The 23728-nt window shown below is 39.8% G+C and overlaps 1 long non-coding RNA gene across 3 annotated transcripts in view; it reads left to right on the plus strand.

The window, feature by feature from the left end:
• Positions 1–311: 311 nt before the first annotated feature.
• Positions 312–23728, plus strand: part of LOC141676611 (uncharacterized) — a 29957-nt gene continuing 6540 nt past the window's right edge. Inside the window, exons 1-4 of one of the 3 annotated variants that reach the window (XR_012557091.1) lie at positions 312–761; positions 8311–8830; positions 8903–10839; positions 16782–16853. This is a non-coding gene — a long non-coding RNA (uncharacterized LOC141676611). Of the gene's footprint in view, positions 762–7744; positions 8831–8902; positions 10840–16781; positions 16854–23728 lie in introns of those variants that run through there. The other 2 variants (XR_012557092.1, XR_012557090.1) reach the window with 2 other exon arrangements.

The following is a 23728-nucleotide window of genomic DNA, read 5'->3' on the forward strand; positions in this document are numbered from 1 at the left end:
CGATGTAAAAGGTGTTTTAGACATCGGTTTTGAGCAACCGATGTCTTTTCATTTTATAAACATCAGTGTTTTAGCTGAACCGATGTTATATGTCTGTTTTAAAAATATTTATCAGCGCACCTTCCCCGTTTCCCCTCTTAGCAAATATTTCATTCCCTCCATGTTTCCCCTATGTTTTTTGCCTTGGCCAAATTCCCCCCCCCCCCTCTTTTTTCACACACATTTCCCCCTCTTTTCAATTAAAAATAAAACAAAAAATATAAAAAAAACAAAAACAAAAACAAAAAACTCAAAAACATCTCTCTTCACTCTATCCTCTCTCTGAAGAACACCCACAACACCTCTTTTCTCTCTAATCCTGATTACGCTCTCTCTTTCTTCGCTCTCACCTCTCTCTGAAGAACACCCACAGTAATTTCGTTAATCTCTACCCAGTTTCACTCCCCAAATCTGCATCGTAATTTTTATCCGATTTCGTCCTCTTGCCGGAATTTCATTACAATGTTCATTTGGAATGATATTGTCCATCTCTACTCTTTTATAATTACGATCTCTCTCTCTCCCTTGATGTTATATTAATGTTTATATGTTTGTGCGTGCGCGTATTTGATTTCGATATTGTTGATTTTGCAAGATTTTCGTGACGTTGATGGCAAATAAGAAAGTAATATAGAGGAAAAGAGCCTCTGGATCTGTATTTGTTGTTGCGATTCTTGTACCTTTTTCGATATTAGCTAAGTTGAAGTTAAAGATTGAATTTGGTAAGTTTTGAACCATAATTTTAGAATTGGGGGTTTCAGTTTGAAACCCTAAGTTGTACGCTCTTTAATTTAGAATTGTAAATTGTTGATTTTTCAGTTGGATTAATGTTCAATTTATTCGATGATTTGACTTTTGTATTGGGTATTGAATGACATGATCATACATCTCTGTTAGAAAAAATGGATTTTTAGATCATAGTTTTATTATGTTCTTGATAATAATCCTAAAATCTAATGATTGGAAGTTGTTCCATGATATTTGCATTTATACTTTCATGTATGGTTTTAAGAATTTTTTTTAATGAAATTCATAGAGAAATAGAGTTGAAACTAGTAGCTTGTAAAAGCTTGAAATGGAGAATGTGTCATTTGTCCCACATTGAAAATAAATAAAGTGAAGATTTTATTTATTTGTGATTTAATTTTTTAATTAGAATTAATTTATCAGTCGGGCTGGGTTATTGTCTCTGTTGGGCTTGGACACTTTGTAAGTGGGCTGAGTCAGATTCAATGAATCTGGACATGTAACTGATAAATAAAGATTCATAATTAAAAAAAATTAAAACTGATTTAATGTGTGGATTAAATACAAAAGCTGTTACATTTTATTTAAATTCAAAATCAGCAGTTTTGATTTATGTATTAAATGAGCAGTTTTGATTTCTGATATTAATGTATATTAAAGTCTATTAATGTCAAGGTTGTAAGTTATACTTAGCCTCTACTATAAATAGAGGGCCTAAGTTGTTGATGAAATACACCACACAACATTCTCCTCTTTTCTCCTTCTCTGCATTTTCTCTCCCAGAAACACAAGTTCGAAGTGCTGTAGGTTGGTTTTTCCGGCGACTGAGGTGCTGGTCGAGGTGGAGGTTTTGTTGCTGCTGTTAACATCAACTCCGAGTTGTTTTATCCAGGTGGAGATATTGCACGCATCCCAAACGCAGTAGGTAGGGGGAAATATTCTCTTCAAGAGCAGCCAGGACTTCGAGGAAGGCCTGGTGACTCAGCTGTGATCATATTTTCTTGATTTTTTGTATTTGTGTACCATTATTTTCAGACACTGTTGAAAGCTATGGTTTCGGGTACATCTTCTTTTCTCTCTTCGTTATTTCAGTTACTGATTTTGTTTACATGCATGCTTTATTTTGTTGACTATGGTCTTGGCCTGAACTTGCTAAATTCTTTATACACTTGCCTCTATGTTGCAATATTTGTTAGTGAAATTTTACAACATTCTTGAAGAGAATATTAGTTATTTAGAATTTAGCATAATGGTTAACGAAAGTGAGGTTATCGTTGGTGGTGGTAGCAGTTCGGGTGCAACTGCTGGGGCCATTGATTGGACCACCTATAGTTTCCCACAAGTTGTTGAACTAACCGGTTTATCGGAGAAATTCAACGGTGGCATTGGCTTTTCTCGCTGGCAGAAAAGGATGAAGTTGTGGCTGACTATAAAGGGTCTGTGGCCGGTTGTGGAATATGAGAAACCATTAGTGGATCAAGAGAAGGCTGACAGAGTTAAGGCTTTTGCGAAGTGGTCTGAGAAGGATGGAGTGGCTAGGGCGGCCATTCTGGCGGCACTAACAAACACTTTGTTTGATGTTTATTCTTCTAATGCCTACTCTGCAAAACTCTTATGGGAGAAGCTGGACCAGACACATAATACTGACTCACAAGGTCTAGAAAAGTATTTTGTGGCAAGGTTTCTCGAGTTCAAGCTGGTGGACAATAAGTCCATGACTGAGCAGGTGCATGAGTTCGAGATGATAGTGCATGCTTTGAAGGAGTCTGGAATGAATCTCCCGGAGAAGTTCAAGGTGATGAGTGTGATTGAAAAGCTCCCGAAGTCTTGGGAAGAGTTCTCTCTCTCCCTGAAAAGACAGAAAGGAGAAATCACCTGGACCAACCTTATGCTGGACATCTCGGTGCAAGAACAACACAAGTCCAAACAGGGACATGTGATGCCAACTGAACACGGTACCTCGAAGGTAAACATAGCAACTGTAGGACAGAAGAGGAAGGCTTTTGCTAAGAAAGCTAATAGTAATAAACCTAAGAGTGAAAAGGACAAGGCCAAGAAACCCAAGGCAAACAAACCATGCTGGTCTTGTGGGCAGGTTGGGAACTGGAGTAAGGACTGCCCTACGAAGAAAGCGAAGAAAACCGAGGTAGCACAAGCAAATGTTGTGATTGGAACCGCAAGTGGGCCTGTAGTGAACATGGTCGTTGGTGAGGCTACGGCTTCTGAAACCGACGTTGACCGGTATGTATCCTACAACCCTGTGATATTTTCTACCTATCTGTCAAATGAATGGTTGATAGATACTGGAGCTAATGTGCATATTTGTGCTGATATTAGTTTATTTGTATCTTATGAACAGAGTCATAGCTTGACTGTGAAGATGGGGAATGCTAGTGCTGCTCAAGTACATGGAGTTAGAAACGTGGATCTGAAGTTCCCTTCAGGACGTATTCTATCTCTGACGAGAGTGCATCATGTTCCCGACATGCGTAGAAATATAATAAGTGGAAGCTGTTTAGTTTCTAGTGGTTTTGAAATTTCGTTCAAATGTAATAAAGTAGTTCTTATTCACACCGGTACATTCTTTGGTAAGGGTTACTTGTCAAATGGTTTATTTGTTATTAATGCGGATCTCGTTTTGGGAAATTTGAATAATAATGTTATTCCTTCTGTTAACTGTATTGAATCCTCGAATATATGGCATGCTAGACTAGGTCATTTAAACTTTGGTGCTCTTAAGAACATGATGAACTTAGAGTTGATACCAAAACATACCATAGAAAAGAATTCTAAATGTCAAGTATGTGTGTCTACTAAACAAATAAGGAAACCTTTTCATAACGTTGTTAGGGATTCAGACTTGTTAGATTTAGTACACACTGATATTTGTGAATTTGGTGGTGTGTTGACCAAGGACTAGTTTAGATACTTCATTACTTTTATAGATGATAGTAGTAGATACTGTTATGTTTATTTACTTAGACATAAGGATGAAGCACTTAGTAAATTCATTATATATAAAACTGAAGTAGAAAAATAAACTAGTAAGTTACTTAAAAGGTTGAGATCTGATAGAGGTGGTGAGTATACGAGTAATGCTTTTAATGAATTTTGTGCAAACAATGGTATAATTCATGAAGTTACTCCACCATACATACCTGAGTCTAATGGGGTTGCTGAGCGAAAGAACAGAACATTTAAAGATATGATTAATAGTATGCTTTTTAACTCTGGGTTGCCTAAATACATGTGGGGAGAGGCTCTAAATACGGCTTGCCATATTTTGAATAGAGTCCCTCTGAAACACATGGATAAAACACCCTTAGAGTTATGGAAAGGCAGGATGACTAGTCTTAAGTATCTTCGTGTGTGGGGGTGCCTTGCTAAGGTGCTTGTTCCTGAACACAAGAGAAAGAAACTAGGTCCAAAGACTGTTGACTGTATCTTTCTGGGCTATCTTGAAACCACTACAACTATGAGATTTTTAGTGTTAAAATCTGACATAGATGGTATAGTGGCAAACATGATAGTTGAATTTCGAGATGCGACATTCTTTGAGGATGTCTACCCTATGAAGACTGGAATACCTGAAATGACTTCTGAGGAAGATCCTACTCACACATCAAGTTCTATTCCTGATCATGTGGAAAAGATGACAAATGTGGGGGCGGAACCTAGTAGTAGCTCTATTCCTAAGGAACTAGAGGAACCAAGGAGAAGTAAGCGTGTAAAGGTAGTCAAGGATTTTGGAGGTGATTTCATCACTTACAATATCGAGGACGAACCTTTAACTTTCCGACAAGCTATGGATTCTTCTGAGTCAAGGCACTGGAAGGGCGCTGTGAAGAGTGAAATTGACTCTATTGTTTCTAATGGAACATGGGAGTTGGTTGATCTCCCTCCTAGATGTTCTACTATTGGGTGCAAATGGATCTTTAAAAGGAAGTTGAACCCTGACGGCTCAATAGACAAGTACAAAGCTAGACTGGTAGCTAAGGGTTTTAAACAAAAGGAAGGAATTGATTACTTTGATACATACTCTCCGGTTGCAAGAATGGTTACAATCCGAATGCCTATAGCATTGGCTTCAGTCCATGGTCTTATCGTCCATCAGATGGATGTAAAGACGGCTTTTCTTCATGGTGAACTTGAAGAAGAGATTTATATGGTTCAGCCTGAAGGATTTATTGCATCAGGCAATAAAAGGAAAGTATGTAAGTTGATCAAATCCATCTATGGCTTGAAACAAGCTCCCAGAGATTGGCATAAAAAGTTTGATGAAACTGAATTGCCTTTCAGTTATAAGATTAATGAAAGTGATAAGTGTGTCTACACTAAAGTTAAAGGTAATGAGTGTGTTATTTTGTGCCTATATATGGATGACATTTTACTGTTGGAACCAATATTGAGATTATTAACGAGACTAAAGAGTTCTTGAAAAGGCATTTTGAAATGAAGGATATGGGTGAGGCAAGTGTGATTCTTGGAATTAAACTGATTCATTCCACTGAAGGAATAACCTTGACTCAATCTCATTATATAGAGAAATCTATACTTGAGAAATATGGTTATTCACAGTGTAGAATCGCTAGTACACCCTATGATTCGAAAGTTGCCCTTGTCAAGAATACTTCAGGAGTGCCTGTGTCTCAGTTAAGGTATTCTCAGATTATTGGGAGCTTGCAGTATCTTGCTAACTGTACTAGACCAGATATTTCATATTTTGTGTCTAAATTGGCTAGATATACAAGCTGTCCAAACAGAACTCATTGGGATGCTCTCGATAGAGTACTTAGATATCTAAAAGGCACAATGTACCTTATTTTACACTACAGGAGATTTCCTGGTGTGCCTGAAGGGTACAGTGATGCAAGTTGGATAGCTAAGAAGTCTGGTTCCAATGGAGTGACTGTATACGTGTTCACCTTGGCTAGTGGAGCAATATCCTGGAAGTCAAGCAGACAGACTATAGTTACTTGGTCTACTTTTGATGCTGAGTTGTGTGCACTTGATGCCACAGAGACGGAGGCTGAATGGTTACACGGACTTATGTCTGCAATACCTGTAGTAAGCAGACCGCTTCCTGCTATTGCTATTCACTGTGATAGCCGAACAACTATCGACAAGATTAGCAGTAAAAAGCATAATGCTAAAACTAAGAGACACATCCAAGTTAGACTCAAGTCTATAAGGGGTTTAGTGACTGATAGGATCATAGCTATAGAGTTCATAGGAACTCAGAATAATATAGCTGATCCTCTTACTAAAGGACTGGAACCTGCAGTGGTCCTTAAGTCAAGATTGGGGATGGGACTGTCAACCCATCATAATTCATCAACAGTGGGAACCCAATACACATGAGATGAGATCCCTCGAAGTGTATTCAATGGGTAATAACAAGCTGTAAGGATGAATTGGTAGTACCTTTGCTACATAGTTGATACTATAGTATCTGAGTCTATCCCCTGTAAACCTAGAAGGTACTGACACTGCTAGAAAAACAAGAGTGTTAAAACTCTGAATGGGGTCAAGTTATTTGACGAGATAGAGGCAGTATATCTCTGGAGATGCCCAGCTAAGCGAATGTAATTGTGTGGTCGCAATTAGAGGAAAGGGTTATTCCTTGAAACGTTCAACGAACAGGATCGAGACAAGACCATTAATGTCTCAAAGCCGTAGATTGGCACCATAGCCGTTGACTTTTCGTCGTCTATGGAACATGGTTATACTAAACGGATTAAGATTCAAGGTGAAACATTCCATCCGAATCCGGTAGCCATTGAAGTAGAGGACTTAGGAGGGTTCAAACCCGGAAGGGTACCTACTCTGAAAAACAGGTCATGATGAAAAACCTGATCGTATTTCTGTATGGATTTGTGGGGGATTGTTAGAAAAATTGGATTTTTAGATCATAGTTTTATTATGTTCTTGATAATAATCCTAAAATCTAATGATTGGAAGTTGTTCCATGATATTTGAACTTATACTTTCATGTATGGTTTTAAGAATTTTTCTTAATGAAATCCATAGAGAAATAGAGTTGAAACTAGTAGCTTGTAAAAGCTTGAAATGGAGAATGTGTCATTTGTCCCACATTGAAAATAAATAAAGTGAGGATTTTATTTATTTGTGATTTAATTTTTTAATTAGAATTAATTTATCAGTCGAGCTGGGTTATTGTCTCTGTTGGGCTTGGACACTTTGTAAGTGGGCTGAGTCAGATTCAATGAATCTGGACATGTAACTGATAAATAAAGATTCATAATTAAAAAACATTAAAACTGATTTAATGTGTGGATTAAATACAAAAGCTTTTACATTTTATTTAAATTCAAAATCAGCAGTTTTGATTTATGTATTAAATGAGCAGTTTTGATTTCTGATATTAATGTATATTAAAGTCTATTAATGTCAAGGTTGTAAGTTACACTTAGCCTCTACTATAAATAGAGGGCCTAAGTTGTTGATGAAATACACCACACAACATTCTCCTCTTTTCTCCCTCTCTGCATTTTCTCTCCCAGAAACACAAGTTCGAAGTGCTGTAGGTTGGTTTTTCCGGCGACTGAGGTGCTGGTCGAGGTGGAGGTTTTGTTGCTGCTGTTAACATCAACTCCGAGCTGTTTTATCCTGGTGGAGATATTGCACGCATCCCAAACGCAGCAGGTAGGGGGCAATATTCTCTTCAAGAGCAGCCAGGACTTTGAGCAAGGCCTGGTGACTCAGCTGTGATCATATTTTCTTGGTTTTTTGTATCTGTATACCATTATTTTCAGACTCTGTTGAAAGCTATGGTTTCAGGTACATCTTCTTTTCTCTCTTCGTTATTTTAGTTACTGATTTTGTTTACATGCATGCTTTGTTTTGTTGACTGTGGTCTTGGCCTGAACTTGCTAAATTCTTTATACACTTGCCTCTATGTTGCAATATTTGTTAGTGAAATTTTACAACAATCTCTCTGGTGTCAATGCTGTTCTTGTTCCTTATATTTGTTAGGGGTTGAAATTTAGTGAACACTCCCCCTTTGCCTTAACACTTGTTTCTGTCTTTAGTGATTTGAAAAATATTGGGATGATAATAGCGCAATTTCTATTCCTCTGTTGTCTTCCTGTTCCTCTAATATTTGTGTTGCATATATGCTTGTGATATGCATTGGAAGCTAGCATTTCAGGTAATAGTTGTTTGAAGTGTTGCTTAGCAGTTGGTATGACAGTTAAATTTGAAGTAAATAAAAGGCCCCTACATGAATCACAATATATACTTTGAATTAACAAATTATACTTTTGCTATTTACCATAAAAATGATAGCAAAATATACAATTTCAATCTTCTTGTGTTGTATAAATGAAAACTAGGACTCATGTTAAATTTTAAAATGACTTTGAGCCACAGGTAGGTTGCTCCGATGGTGTATGAACTGGAGGAATGATTGTGGTGTTTTTTAATCTTCTACTAAAATACCCTGTGAAAATCCATACATGAGTGATTTTTATGGTGGTATGATCTGTATTTTTGGTTTTCCAGTTAAAGTCCAGTTCAACTATCATGTCAAGAAATTCCCATTGGTTTACACTATAAGGTTTTGGGCAAAAATGGTAAGCCATTTTAGGTTTTCAGAACAAGTGTTAATTGATATTCCTTAATTTACTGAACTTGAAGCTGAGACCTCAGCGAGGTTGCTATGAGAGAAAAGAGGTCTGAAGCGTCTTTACATGCTGTGTTAAGCGCCTAACTTATAGTAATTTAAAGTCTTTAAGAGAGTCCATAACCTATGTTGTGTTAATTTTATATTCTTTTTCTCAATTTAACTTGTGTTATTCATGACTTTCTCATATATTCCAATTCTTCTCCTGATTAATATTAATGTGTTTTCTACATTTAGCAATGCTGCTGGTCATCATATTAGGCCACCATCCCCTGGCTACTGGCCCAGTTCAAAGTTCAGGTCTATGAGCTTTTATAAAGGGTTATCGAAACCTCTGGGGTGCTAATCATCAAAGGGTTGATAACAAAGCTCTCACCATTTGGCTCGATAGAACCTCGGGTACCAGACTGTACATCATATGTAAAATGTGCCTGAATTTAGTATGATCTTAATATAAATTTGTACATGCAGGGAGTGGATTGAAGTCTGTGACAAAGCGTTATAAGGGCAAGCAAGATAAGTACATATTATATAATTTATCTCTGTATTTTATGTACTAGTTATATTTGAAACTGTAACAAAAGCCAGGGTCTGTGGAATATAATGTGATCTTTCGGTGGTATATTGTAATATAAATTCAGCGGTCTGACATATATAGCTTTGTAAAGCAAGCATAAATAATTACATATCTTTTAAGATATCTCTATAATTTGTGCATGATGCAAGTACAGCAACTCTGAGTTATCATGTTTGACATAGTGCCTAATTTTTTTGACAGCCAAATGGGGCACTTCAAAGGAATGTCATTTAACCGTGTAAGGAAAAACTTTGTAATTCAAGGAGGTGACTTTGAAAGTGGAGTTACAGAAGACTAGACATCAAAAGGAAAGCATTACGGTCATCTTGATGAAAGGTTTACCCTTCGTATACATCTGCATAATTTTTAAAATAGTATTGAGGAGTCTTGATGGTTTTGATTTCATGCTTTGTTTCTATGATATGTACTTATTATATGTACCAGACTGTACATCATATGTAAAATGTGCCTGAATTGATTTGCTTGATCCAATGTCTCATTTCCTCGCAATGTATCAAGATAACATTTTAGAAGCTCCAGTATGGTAGTTCCATGGTAAAAGTTAAAAAAGGATCGGCAAGTTTTAATGTTTATACAACTTGATGCCTTATTCTAATTAGAATCTGTAGTTATTATGGACATTAGGACTATAGGAGTTCTCAACCATTGAGTTCAGGGCTTGTACAAAGTTTGTTATAGGTTGACGGTCTGCCTGATCAAAGTTCTTAACCAAACAAACGTTATAGGCTGAAACTGATGATAAAATTTGTTCTATTTTATGGTCAATGAAGAATATGACACAAAAGAAATAAGTGAGATGAAGTAAGTTCTTACAATCTGTCTGTGTTGGACGCATGGAGGATGATTTTGTAGAGTTCTTACAGATTAGTTTGTATTTTATACATTATTTTCTGGAATATTTTTTTGATTATATTTTATTGCTATTTTCCACAGATAAGAAATGTATGTGCGGGTTAATTGTCGACTAAAAAGCTTTCAGCAGAAAAAGCAAATTGCTATATTTTTTGTGAGGTAACATTACAAAAATATTTTTAGAATATGGGGTTTAGTTTTTTTTCCTTTTTTAATTTCTCTTTCTTTGATAGGCATGTATGTTTTTTACTACAAGTAACATTACCACCGTATCAAGGATCTATCCGACTAATTTGTGCATCATTCTGATATAAGCTGCTGATCAAACTTAAATGTGATCATTTATCCTCTGAATTAGTTAACTTGTAATTATTGATGATGCCCAACATTACACCTATCACAGAATCACCCATGCTCTGCTAGTAGGATGATGCATGTTTATCTTAAAATAGGTGTGTGCATGTATGTGCAGACTTTGCGTGTGTAGATATATCATATATTTACTTTGTTTGGATGGATTGAATACTGGGTTTTGGCTGTGTTTCTATGGCTTGGTTTTTCTTGAAGGAATGAAGCCGCTACATCATTTAAATCTTGTAATTACACTATATTATATAGTGTAAAGTTGAACAATATACTCATCCTAGATATTTTTGGCAACTACCTGATTCTAAGGTAGTTGTCCAAACTTTCTGTTTTATTGCACTTCTTTACGGTTGGCGTAGTCCTATATAATTTAGTCATATACATTCCATACTCTGAGTTTTTGGTTGATTGACAAATTGCAACTTTTTGGTGGGAGTGCATTGACATTGCAATCTGGGGCTAGCTTTCAAGGAGATATCAACATCTTTCTTCTTGGCGATCCTCGAACCAGCAAGTCACAGTTGCTGACTTACATACATAAGCTACCCCTTGCGGAATTCACACAAGTGGACGAGGGAGCTCTGGTGATATAGTATGTTTGCAAACAGTATGCTACATAAATATGTGTAGTACTTGATGTTTGGATTAGATGAAAGTGTTGTGCCTGATGTTTGGATATTGTTATTGGATATATAAATAATTGGTATTATTCAGTAATATCAAATAAAACCAATGTTAAATACTACAATAAAAAAAATCTTAAAACACAAAATTGATGTTATTAAGCTTTATAGACATCTGTTTGTCACCAATAGATATCGGTTTGAAATAAAGAACTTATGTCAAAAGTTATGTTTACATCGGTTTATTTTGAAACCATTGTTATTAGTAACATCAGTTTAATGGGTAAATGGAAATATTTTGCTTATCTCACATATGTTTAAATTGATAAAAATATCATATTATGATAATATATTAAGATTAGACATGCATTAGAAATTTAACATCTTTAAAAAACTGATGTTTATGTCTTCTTTAACATCAGTTTAAAATCGATGTTAAATGGGGGGTCTTTAATATCACCCACAAAGACATCGGATTTTTTTGTTCATAGACATCGGTTTTTAGCCGATGTCTATTCTACTTTTTCTAGTAGTGTAATACTTATATATGTTACGTAATTCTCACATGCCAACATGAATGATATCGAGTTTGTTATGTTGTTGCGTTTATAATCTAACTAGCATGAAAACCCGTGCAAGGCACGGTTCATGCTCTAGTATATCTATTAAAGTTTTGTATGTAACATAGGTTGCATTGTCAAAGAAGTTTGGTAATCCAGTTGCATGGCAGCCATGTAATTTCCTAGTTAGTGTTTGAGATAATAATAATAATAATGAAGTGATAACACATATTTCACCTTTTTTGTATATTCCATCTTCCAAATTAGTCTTAAACTAACATTTAAAAGCAAGCCTTTCTGTGGGACCATTGGTTTTGCTGTTGAAACTTTTAAATTTTAAACAACTACGAATATGGTAGTCATTTAATAAGCAACATAGAGCAAGTCCTTGAACAATGTCGCAGTAAAGATCACCTTGTGCTGAGGATGCATCTAAATTAAGGGGAAATGTCTGAGTTGATGTTGCGGAACCATCTGCATAAATGATTACTTAGTGGAAAACGTAGGTTAAAGCGCAGGGAACAACTCAAATTTACAAGTATATTAGAATTAATATCTTTCTTGCAGGACTCACATTGGTGCCTGTGGTATTAATCGGCGTACTTGATAAATCCTCGCCTTGGACAATTGCTGGCACGCCACGCTTGGGCCTGCCTCTTTTTCTCGAAGGCCCTTCCCCTTGTTTAAAATGACGATATTGTTGAATGTTGGCTAAAGGGTGATTACAAAAACAGACTAAATATACATGAGCATACTGATACTGGATATCAGTATTCTCTTTTTGGTTTCAACTATCGCCCCTCTATTTATATTTTGCCCAATATTTTTTTAACATTTAATGTAACAACTGAATCACTGGAATTGCATACATTAGGAAGATTTTGGGCTTCCAAAGATATACTATGTTTGGCTGTGTAGAAGTGAAGCAAGTTAATTCAGTATTATTGGGCAATGATACATGAGCGTTAAGTCAGCTACCAGGAATGTGGGGTAATTGATTTGTTATAAGATCACTATCATGTTCCTCCAGTTGTCTTATAAGCCATAACTAATAGATATGCGACCCGAATTATGAGCCAGGCACATCACAATAATTTTTTAACGAAATCATAACGTCATTTAATAACTCTCCTCAATTTTGCTCAGGCATTCATCTCAATATGGTGTGAGAAAATACATTAAATCATAAAAATAAACAGTTTCAACTCCACATCGCCTTTTATACGGGAAGTACTACTAATGACATGCATCCTATCAACAACTGGCATCCTTTCGTGGCAACAGAGTAGGGCTGAGCAAAACCGAACCGAAACCGAAAAACCGAACCGAACCGTGCTAATTCGGTTCGGTCCTAAATTTTTCAGAAATTCGGTCTATTCAGTCCGGACCGAATAGACCGAATTAAAATTTGGTTCGGTTCGGTTCTTTTCACAAATATTTCGGTCCGGACCAAATAGACCAAATAGACCAAATCATAAATACTATAATTTTGTATTATATATATTTTACATATATCTTAAAAATTATAATCAAAATTTTTAATTTGTAATTATATTTATGGAATATTAGAACTCTACATATCACATTACTTTAATTATATTTTAAAATTTATAATTTGTGATTTAATTTATAATGCAATTTTATTTTTGAAAAAAATTTCGGTCTATTCGGTCCAAAACCGGATCGAACCGAATTATTTCGGTTCGGTTCGGTCCGGTCCATAATATAACTTCGGTCCGGTTCGGTCCAAGAAAAAATGACTATTCGGTTTTTTGGTCTATTCGGTTCGGTCCGGTTTTGGACCGAACCGACCGAATGCTCAGCCCTACAACAGAGCAACACCCAACCCGCTTTTATTTTTTCTCTATTTTACCAGGTTTCCAACAAAAATTAGACCACAAAATAGGCATTGAACAGATCAGAGAGGAATACGCTTGTGTTGGTTCAAATCTTATACAGCTATTTCATGTATAATACCATATCACCCTTCAATGTAATAACAAAAGAGTCGGAATCACAAAACAGTTGTAATTCCCTTATTATAATCACATAATCGCCTTTGGCATGACATGATAAAATTAATAATAATTTGAATTAAGCTATTTGGATTGTATTACAATTTGAACTTACATCTCGGGCGGGAAGCTTTAGCCTGCTATTTTGAGAGCCTTCTGCGTTCCAGTACCTCTTCGGTCACGGGTTTTGGAGGGCGGCCCCTGCCCCTTGGGGGCACTTCACCTTCATTGACGGTCATGCATAAAAAATGGTTATGAGTACATTCTAAACTTGTAACCTCCAATTGCATAAAATTAATGCATATGATGCTGGCAATATACATTCACTAAATCACAACCCCATTAAACAAATAATGAGCGGAAGGTGGAGTAAAAATTATACACAGCTACAGACACTAACATGTCTGGGTCAACTAAGTAATCTGATGCACGACCTACCTCTGTGGCCTGAGCCGTGGTCTGCCGGACCTGATAAACTCTGGCTGCCTTGGAAAGCCTCTGCTACGTCACGCTCGATTCTGCAACCTTTTCTCATTTGCCCTGCTCCTGGTTACAAATAAAGACAGAGCCAATGAATGTTGGAGGTATGGTAAGTCACGTGAAAGACATTCTCACAATGTTTTACCCTGATATATGCATCCCATCGATATTTTAAAATTACCTTGGAATGTAACAATGTAATCACAACATACTTCTATTATCACTACTTGGCCATTATAATTATAGTGACTTTACCTGTTATTAATGTAATAACGGCCAAACCACATAATACAAGAGCAACTTCAAATACACCCCAAGACACCAATGTAAATAGCAGCCATGACATGTTTTCGCTGCACTGTAAACAGGGGTGTGAATCATAATATCCTTTCAGACATTCAACCTTGCACTGTTTTAAGTTGCTATAATTTAATTTCAACACAGATTAACTCTCACATCCCTATGTACGACTGGGGGTCAATATATTCATACCATGTAGAGATTTATTCCAGGCTTGTTTTTGGATGACAACAAACACGACACTAACCCTCCAATCACAATCTTTCCTCTAGTTCCAAATAATTATATTAATATCCTAGTTTATTTAATACCAAAGAGGTGTTAAATTTATTTGTTTATCGTTTGATTTAAAACTGTACTAATAATATTTTGGTGGGCATTTATTTGTTTTGGGCGGCTAAGTTCTGAGATACTGGTTAATTATCTAACCTCAGACTATAGTTCTCGGTACCTCACAAGGTAGCCAAATAGATGTATCTGCAAAAGAACCAAGATTCATTGCAAGCAAATAAAGGGCTAGTTTCCATAAATGATCACTGAATTTATTTTTAAGCCATTTTTCGTAGCGCCTGAAAGATTTTCACACTCCCAACTATTATGTCTAAACGTTTTCTGTAATCAAACAAATTATTTTCAATAAATTTTGGGAATAAATTTATTCAGGAGCTTGATAATGTTATGCCATTTCAAAATCCTTTGAATTCTTGGACACAGTTTACATTTTAGGAGCATGACCGAATCTCTCCAAACTCCTAACAGCCAACATAAATAAATTGATTTAACAACATACTTGGACAACATAAACCAGGTAAAAGCCCTGAGAAATAATTTCCACCTAATAAATCTCACAGTTGACTAATAATTTCCACATAAACCAGGTGCAGCTGTGCAGGGATGACGCACTTCAAGCTTAAGATTGGTTATCCAGTGATACAAGCAGTCTAACAAATTAGTTGCCTAAGCTTTAGCAAGTCAAGATTATATATTTAAAATCTCTAATTTGAGGCATGCATGATTTTACCGATCAAATACCTCCAGTTAGGCAATCCCCTTTTTCCTGCTAATTTTTTTTTTATGTATTTTTCATTTCTACGAATTACTTATTTGTGATGTCACTGTTTTGTTACTAAAAACAGAAATTTCAAATCCAGAACTTCAGTAATACAATATTTTTGTATTCTAGATTAACCACATGCGTAGAAAATTGAGCAAAAGATAAAAGACTAAAGAGATAATATATTGGATGCTTCCTTTTCGCTAATGTCCTCTCTGCATCTGTTATTTTTACTTATTGTGTCCTTACTGTATTGTTACAGAAGACTTCCCTCCGGGGCTCAGTAAGCTAACTTTTTGTAATATAGTTCAACAATTCAATACCTTTTTAATTTTTCTATCAAAAGTAAAATCAGTTTAGAAAATGAACAAATACATGGGATTGAATACTACTAAAATATATATATCTTGCCTAACAATTCACTTGATTCTATAAAAGTCATAAAGTTTTAAACTGAAATATAAGACCTAATATGGATGCATTATACCCACATATATTATAGCGATCATACGGGCCACGTAACAATTTTTTGTGAACCAGGTTGTGTAATGCAAGAAAGAATTTTAATTAGCCTAAAATCTGCATGACCCATATTATAAATGTCACCAATTTTATAAGTTTTAACTTTGTAGTTTTCGTCGTACACCAAACAAAAATGTTAATGAAAGTGTTGGGAGATTTCACACATTTGGATATAATTCTATCTTTTAAATGGTGCTTGAAAGTGAATGAGAGAATTGTACCCGTCCAATCTTGATCAGAATCTGGAAAAGTTACCCTGCAATCTACATTCATAAGAATATATTGCAAGTATGATAGCACATTTAGAATCCTAGTTCAAATAAGTTTTTAGTTACTTACACTATGTCCATTTATATTACCAGGTTAGTTATATTATGAGGAAATTAAATTATAATTTATTCTATTGACTGAACTAAAGGTAGACACCATACCATCTCCAAATGATATTTCTCACAATGGGTTACAAATATACCTATTAATATCTTCCATGAATAGTTCAGACAAAGAATAAATTAAAGGTGGACACCATACCTCTTATAGTCTGTAGGATCCCCAGTTGTAAAAATAACACAGATTACCGACTCGCTAAAACCTAAACCTCAAGTTCGATGAAATTGAAAATCCTAAGCAATTCAACTCCAAAAAAATATTTCACACCAAGGGTCAAAACTCTGTATAAACTCATACACACGAGCACGGCTCATCCACTATACGAGAAGCACATACACGGCCAAACACAAAAGCTCAAATTAAACAATCAAAACTGATAGAATCTTATAGCCGAGGTCTCACTGATAGCACCGCTCCAGAAGCTAAAAGGCCAATTTGGTTGTTTTACTACAAAATAATAAAATTACTCACCATTTTACAAGGCATTAAAATGACTCAGGAATTTTGAGTCTAATTAAATGTCTCACTAATATTGCCCCTTGTTGGGCTATTAATAATAAGATAGATATTATTAACCACCATTTATTCAGTTGTGAAGCGTCGAGGCCTTGAAGAATCATGTGTTTCATTGTCTTCTCTGAACACATATCCCGTCAATGCAAGTACTTATTCTTAGCTGTGTATTTTTTACATTTCATGCCATACCATGTGGTTAATGAGTTCTATAATGTATTGTTATTCAGGTGTTATAGGGAGAATTTCGTATAACAATGTTGTGGAGGTTAATGGGCGGAACAAAGATCAAGGACAGTGTTTGAGGGCGGAGGAAGGTTGTTTGGTGGTGGCTGAGCTTGTATGTGGACTCCTTAAGAAAGAATAGGGTTTGTTATTCTCTATCAAGTGTCGACTCATCCCTCATACAAGTGCCTACGTACCCTATTTATAGGGATCAAGCCTTACGTAGTTCTTGGGGAACAAATCACGTAGGCTAGGGTTAGGACTCTTCAGCCCGTGCAGCCCAAGCCCACAATAAAGTCAGGCCTTCAGCCAATTAGTCACGTAAATCTCGATCGGCTCCACACGCTTCCTACAATCTCGCGGCATCTCCGCAATCCTTCCCGTGATCGTAGGAACAACCCGTGTCGACCCCGAAATCTACGAGCAACTCAGTCATCTATGAGTCACTTTCCATGTTGCACACAAAGTCTTTCGATGCGGCCCGGCCTGGTCACCTCGGCCCGCACCGCCTTCAAATAATAAATATAATGTTTCCTCTGTTTCTATAAGATGTGGGCTCATGAGCTCAGCCCGCGTATGGGCAGCTAAGCCCACCTCGCATGAAGGCACCTGAGCCCACCTCGCGTGGGCACAACCGAGCTCAGCTCGCATATGAGAGCCCAAATGACAAATATGAGCTCACCTTACATGTGTGAGCCCAGCTCGCATGTCCTCACTTGAGCCCAGCTCGCATGTTTGAGCCCAGCTCTCATGTCATGAGCCCAGCTCGCATGTAAACTCAGCTCGCATGTTACGAGCCCAGCCCGCATGTGAACCCAGCTCGCATGTTGCGAGCCCAGCCCGCATGTGCTGGCCCAAGTCATATAAATCTATGGTTCTAGCCCACACACAAGAGTCCAGCTATTTAGTGCACCCACAGGGACCTGTTTAGGGCCCATGGCCGAAAGCGGGCATAACAACTACCCCCCAAAATTCCTGGTCGCATCTTGAGGCTAGGTATTTTCTAATCTTTTTATGGCCTCGCAAGTGTGAGCCCACCAGGCCGCACCAAGCCGTCTCGCGTGTCTCGCCTCGCATGCCTTTCATCTTTGCATTCATTTTGACAGCCGTTGGACAGCTGGCGTGGGGATTCGTGTCATCTTATGAGATAACGACACGTGTCGCCTCCTCCTTTCTCTCTCCTATCCCCTATAAATATGTGAGATTTCAATTCATTTCTCACATTTCCAAGAACACTTCCTGAATTGCTGCTCAATTTGCTCAAGGATCTACCACGGCGAAGATTATCATTTCAACAAGAACCGTCTACCGGCGGGGATATTCTCCGGGACCAGATTCATCAGGATCTTCGTACACCTCTCCCACAGGTACTCTTCGATTCGAGCCCGTTTTTTATTCATGCTTTATTCACGCACACCATGCGAGCACACACCACCTGTTCGATGCGAGTTCACACACAACCACAACGCGCGATGCGAGTTCTTTTGCTCGTTTAGATACTTAGGTGCGATCCCGTGTGAGATGTGAGGACACTTAGGTGCGATCCCATACTTGTTTTTTTTTTGTTTTCTTTTTTAGGGCCACACACTAATTTTCACCATCTTTTACAGATGTCGAGTGCGTCTTCAGCCCGCTCCTATGGATCATCTCGCTCTTCCTCAAGCCCGGCTCGCACCTCTGCTAGCCCGGCTTGCTCTTCAGCTACTCCATCTCCATTAAACCAATACCCTCCTGAGCAGCGAGGCTCCAAGGACTTCCAACGCGAGCTGACCTCTCTTTCTGGTCGTCTTAGCCAACCTATCTCTCCCGGCTCGGCTATCACCCCTCAAGGGGCTTTGAACATTGCCAGAGTTGAGAACTCGATGCGAGCAGCTGGATCCGGCTCGCTTGATATTCACCTCGACCCGAACCCCGAGGATTTTACCAGGGAGAAGAATATATATAATTGGAGAAATAGGCCCGTGGACCTCTCTCATATTCCAGCCTCCCTTGGGGTAGAAGAGCTGCTAAACCGCGAGCCTGCTCCCTTGGATAAAGACCGAGCCGAGGAGATTTTAAGAGAAATGGCTGAAGAGAGGGCGGCCCGTCTGAGGCAAGCAGCAGCTAACCACCTCGACCCCATTCACCTTGACTCAGAATCAACTGACAGCGACCTGGGGAGTGCATACTATGACACCAGGAAGAAAGGAAAAGAGCCTGTAGCTGCTGAATATCCTATCCTGGGACTCGAGGGTGAAGAGGACGGCTCGCATTGGTCCTATGACTCTCCTCAGAGCGAGGAGGTGGCAGATGTTATAAGTCAGTACAAGATTTGAAACTATAATTATGCCCCCGCGGCCTCTCCTGAGCCTTATGTGCCTCCTGCCCAGCCCGAGCTCGAGGGTGAGATTGTTTTCAAAAGGCAGATCATTCCTGATGGGGAGGAGAGCTCAACTGCAAACGAGGAGGTTAAGGTGCTCGCTTGCCGCGACCTTCCTACCTCGCTGACTCAGAAACATCTGGCCGAGCACATTAAGCAGTTTCAGCTCGAGGGCCATATTGTCTTGCCCCTACCTCATATGAGATGCTATAGATTCAATCACTCGGAGAATGGAGGCAGGGTGCCTCGCATGGTCTTGTCCACCTTCCTATTAAGGCTGGGAATCTCCTCTCCTCTTCATCCCTTCATCAAAGATGTTTGCGAGTACTTCCAGCTCGCACCCCTTCAGATCAATCCAAACGGATACCGGGCCGCCCTCGCATTGTACATCATGTACCACAAATGCGGGTACCCTTCTCTAACCGCGAGGCAGCTGGGTTACTTCCTCCATTTGAAGCATTCTCCTAACGACTTTGGATATATCTACTTCTCTGTCTGGCCGTGCTTCAACAAGAAGAACCTCATCCACAACGGACCGAGCAACTCAGGGAAGTGGAAAAGCCCTTACTTCTATATCCACGAGGTGCCTCGAGTCCAGACTCATTTTTATTATAATCCATGTAAGTTTTCTCCTGCCCGCTCTCGTCTCTTCTACCATAGCTCTTTCCTTTTAACAAGAATTTCTTTCATCTCCAGCCACCCCGCCTCGCACTGTCCTTGTGGGACAGGAAAAGATAAACGCGGACAGTCTTCTAAACCTTCCTAAGGCGGACCGGGACATCCGAAAACTCATAACGACCTCCAATCTGGTCGCATGTGGGTTTTTGAAGGAAGGAGTGAGGCTGACTCCTCAGAAGAAATCTAGGAAGAGATCCAGAAAAGGTAAGAATATCGGGCCCGCACGTCCGGGCCTGGATGCTCGCATGCGCGAGCTCGTGTGCTCACTTTTCCTGCATGCATCTTGTTTCACATCGCACTTTAATTCTCCGTATTTTTCACCTGCTCGCATTACTTCTTTCCTTTGCATCATGCTGTGACTAATCTATTGCTTTGTTGTTTTCTTTTTCAGAAATGGCCATCTCCCCTATCCCCTTCATGGAAGAGGCTGAGCAGGCTGCGGCCTCGGGCCCAGTTCAGCCCGCAGCTGCGAGCACAAGGGCTCGATCTCAGGCCAATCCTCCGGCCCGCATGACTACTCTCTCCGAGCATCTCAAGGATTCAGGGCCCTCTCCTCGACTAAAGAGGCATAGAGGTAAAGAAGGAAAAACTGGCGAGCCTGAGCCAAAGAAAGCGGCTCCCTCTGATGCTCCTCTTCCCTCTTCTTCTTCTGCCAATGCGGTTGCGACCACATTCGGCCGGCTCGCCCAAGGTCACATCAGCGAGCAGGATTTAAAGGATTGGTCTTCTTCTGCTCTCGAGGTTAACCAGGATGCACTCTCCCGAGCCGCGGCCGAAGTATACTATCGTCAGTTATCTAAGGCTCGAGAGATGCGAGCCCTCAGCCAGACCAACACAAAGCTCGAGGCTAAAGTCAAGTCCCTTCAGAGTAAGGTCGCTGAGCACGGGCAAGAGAAAGTTACGCTGGTGAACAACTATAATCAGAAGATAGTTAATCTGAACGCTGCTCACGACAAGGCCCTAAGGGAGCAGAAGGAGGCTCATGACCTGGCCGCTGAGGCATGTAAGAAGGAGAAGGATGCCCTCGAGGAGAGGGTGCTTGAGCTGGAGGGATCAGTTTCTGCCCTGACCGAGGGCCATGAGGCCGCCCTCGCTGATGCTAGGAACCTGGGGGCCAGGAATTTCATGAAAGTCTTTATGAAGAAGGTTCCTGACTTCGATTGGGCGGCTCTGGGTGCGAGCACAGCGAGGCATGCTGACAAGTTGAAGCTGGAGATGGAGAGGGATGCCCAAATTGCTGAGGAGACTAGGCTCGCGGCCGAGAAGGCCCAGGTCGCTGGTGAAAATCGTGAGGGAGCAGAGGCTGATAACCCTTAATGTAATTTTGATTAGAACTAGACTTTTGACTGGGTAAGCGGGCACCCCTCTCGCCTCGCGTTTGTATTTGAAATATTCTGCCTCGGGGCATAACTTATTTAACTTTTGTTTGTATAAAATGTCTAAGTTTTTTGTGCCCGCGTATGTCTTTACGGTGCTAGCTATTTTTTTTTTTTTTTTTACCATGCTTCAAAAAGTAATCATAACTCTGGCCGCTTATGGCGAGCGTTACCCCTTCATTACGAGCCCAATTTATTCAGCTCGTGTCATTTGTTCAATCAAACAACCATTGAAAGAGAATGCCAAGTGGAACAAGCCCGCATCGACTCGCAGGTGTTGTAGGTGTGCTCGCACTAGGAGCTCGTATGTGTCTTCTCCTCGCATCATGCGACTTTGAGTATGTTTGATGGAGGGCTGGGCCCCCTGGGTCGCATTTATGGTTTTGAGGGCCAGGGTATGGGCTCGCATCGCGGGCCTATATCTCTATCCACATCTTTTATCTACTATGTGTTCGTATTTGCCTAAGCGGGCCGTGGCCCGGCTCGTTTCATGTTCTTGGCATCAAGCGGGTCGGGGCCCAGCTTGATTTAACATGTTAATAAAACAACTGTTCTGTCCTCGCATGGGTTCCCAAGGATGGGGTCCCCTGCTGGGTATTTAATCTATTAACAGAAGTTAAAATATCAAGTGCACAAATAGAGATCAATCGTTTATTCATAGATAATGGGAAGTGAAAGGAATACATGCTTGTGGTCTCAGGGAGGCACCTATATGGCACTACCCCCCGAGACTTAGGAATATTTGAAGATAATACTAAGTCTGAAAAGAATAATATTACTGATAATACTTGCGAAGGTGTTCCGCGTTCCAGGCTCTTGGGATCAGCTTGTCTTGCATATCATTGAGGTGGTAGGTTCCCTCCCAGAGCACCGATTTTATCTTATAAGGGCCTTCCCAATTTGCTCCCAAGACTCCGTGACTCACCACCTTGGTATTTGGCATGACCCGGCGCAGAACTAAATCTCCCACCTTGAAAGTTCGGGCTCGAACCTTACTGTTGTAATGCCTAGCTATCCTCTGCTGATATGCCGCAATCCTGATCTGAGCCTCTTCTCGAGTTTCTTCGATCATATCCAAATAGAGCCGATGATTGACCTCGTTTGCCTCTGAGTCATAGTTGTCCCTTCGAAAAGATCCTGCTCCCACTTCAACGGGCACCATAGCTTCACACCCATACACCAGAGAGAAAGGGGTCTCTCCAGTTGTGGTTCGGGGTGTAGTGTTGTAAGACCATAGGACCTGGGCGAGTTCTTCTGGCCATGCTCCTTTCTTCTCTTCAAGCTTTGCCTTTAAGGTATGCTTAATGATTTTATTAACCGCCTCTGTCTGCCCGTTACTCTGGGGGTGGCAGACTGCGCTAAAGCTCTTCTGAATCCCCAGCTGCTCACAAAACTCTCGCATCTCCTTGCTATCAAATTGTTTCCCATTGTCAGATATCAGCTTGTAAGGGATGCCATAGCGACATACAATAGCCCTGTATACAAACTCCCTGAGCTTTCTCGATGTGATAGTGGCTAGGGGCTCAGCCTCTGCCCACTTAGTGAAATAGTCTACCGCAACTACCGCATACTTGACGCCTCCCCTGGCCTTCGGGAGTTCCCCAATCAGATCAATTCCCCACATGGAGAAGGGCCAGGGGCTCATGAGGGATGTGAGAGAGGCCACGGGGTTGTTGTAATAATTGGCATATCGCTGACACTTATCACAAGCTCGGGAGAATTCAAAGGCGTCTTTTTTCAGCGTTGGCCAGTAGTAGCCTTGACGGAGGATTTTCTGAGCTAGAGAGCTACCCCCCGAGTGATTGCCACAAATACCCTCGTGTACTTCCCTTAGGATGTAGTTGCATTCCTCCCCATGTATGCATTTGAGAAGAGGAACACTGAACCCTCTTCTGTATAGAATCTCGTCGTATATCACATAGCGGGCTGCTTTGTATTTTATTCTCCTTGCCTCGTTCTTTTCGTCCGAAAGTGAACCTTCTCTTATGTATGCTAGAATAGATGTCATCCACGTGGGGCCGAGCTCATTATTGAGGCTGCTCACCTCGTGCTCGGGCACACTAGGTTGCCTCTGTATATCAAAGGGCACGGTCCCTAGCAAAGTGCTCTCGCGGCGTGAGCCGAGCTTAGCTAGCTCGTCCGCGCCTTCATTCAGTCCACGCGGGATTAGTTCCAGCCTCACCTCGTTGAATCTTGCGATTATCCTCTGTGCGCACTTCAGGTAAAGCTCTGTTCTCGGCCCCTTAGCTTGATACCCCCCATTTATCTGATAGACCACAATCATGGAGTCACTAAATACATTCAAATTCTCGACCTTCATTTCCAAAGCTAGCTTGAGACCGTTGATCAGAGCCTCATACTCAGCATCATTGTTGGTTGCATGAAA

This window comes from Apium graveolens, chromosome 8 (assembly GCF_009905375.1).
Source record: "Apium graveolens cultivar Ventura chromosome 8, ASM990537v1, whole genome shotgun sequence".
Taxonomy (NCBI): domain Eukaryota; kingdom Viridiplantae; phylum Streptophyta; class Magnoliopsida; order Apiales; family Apiaceae; genus Apium; species Apium graveolens.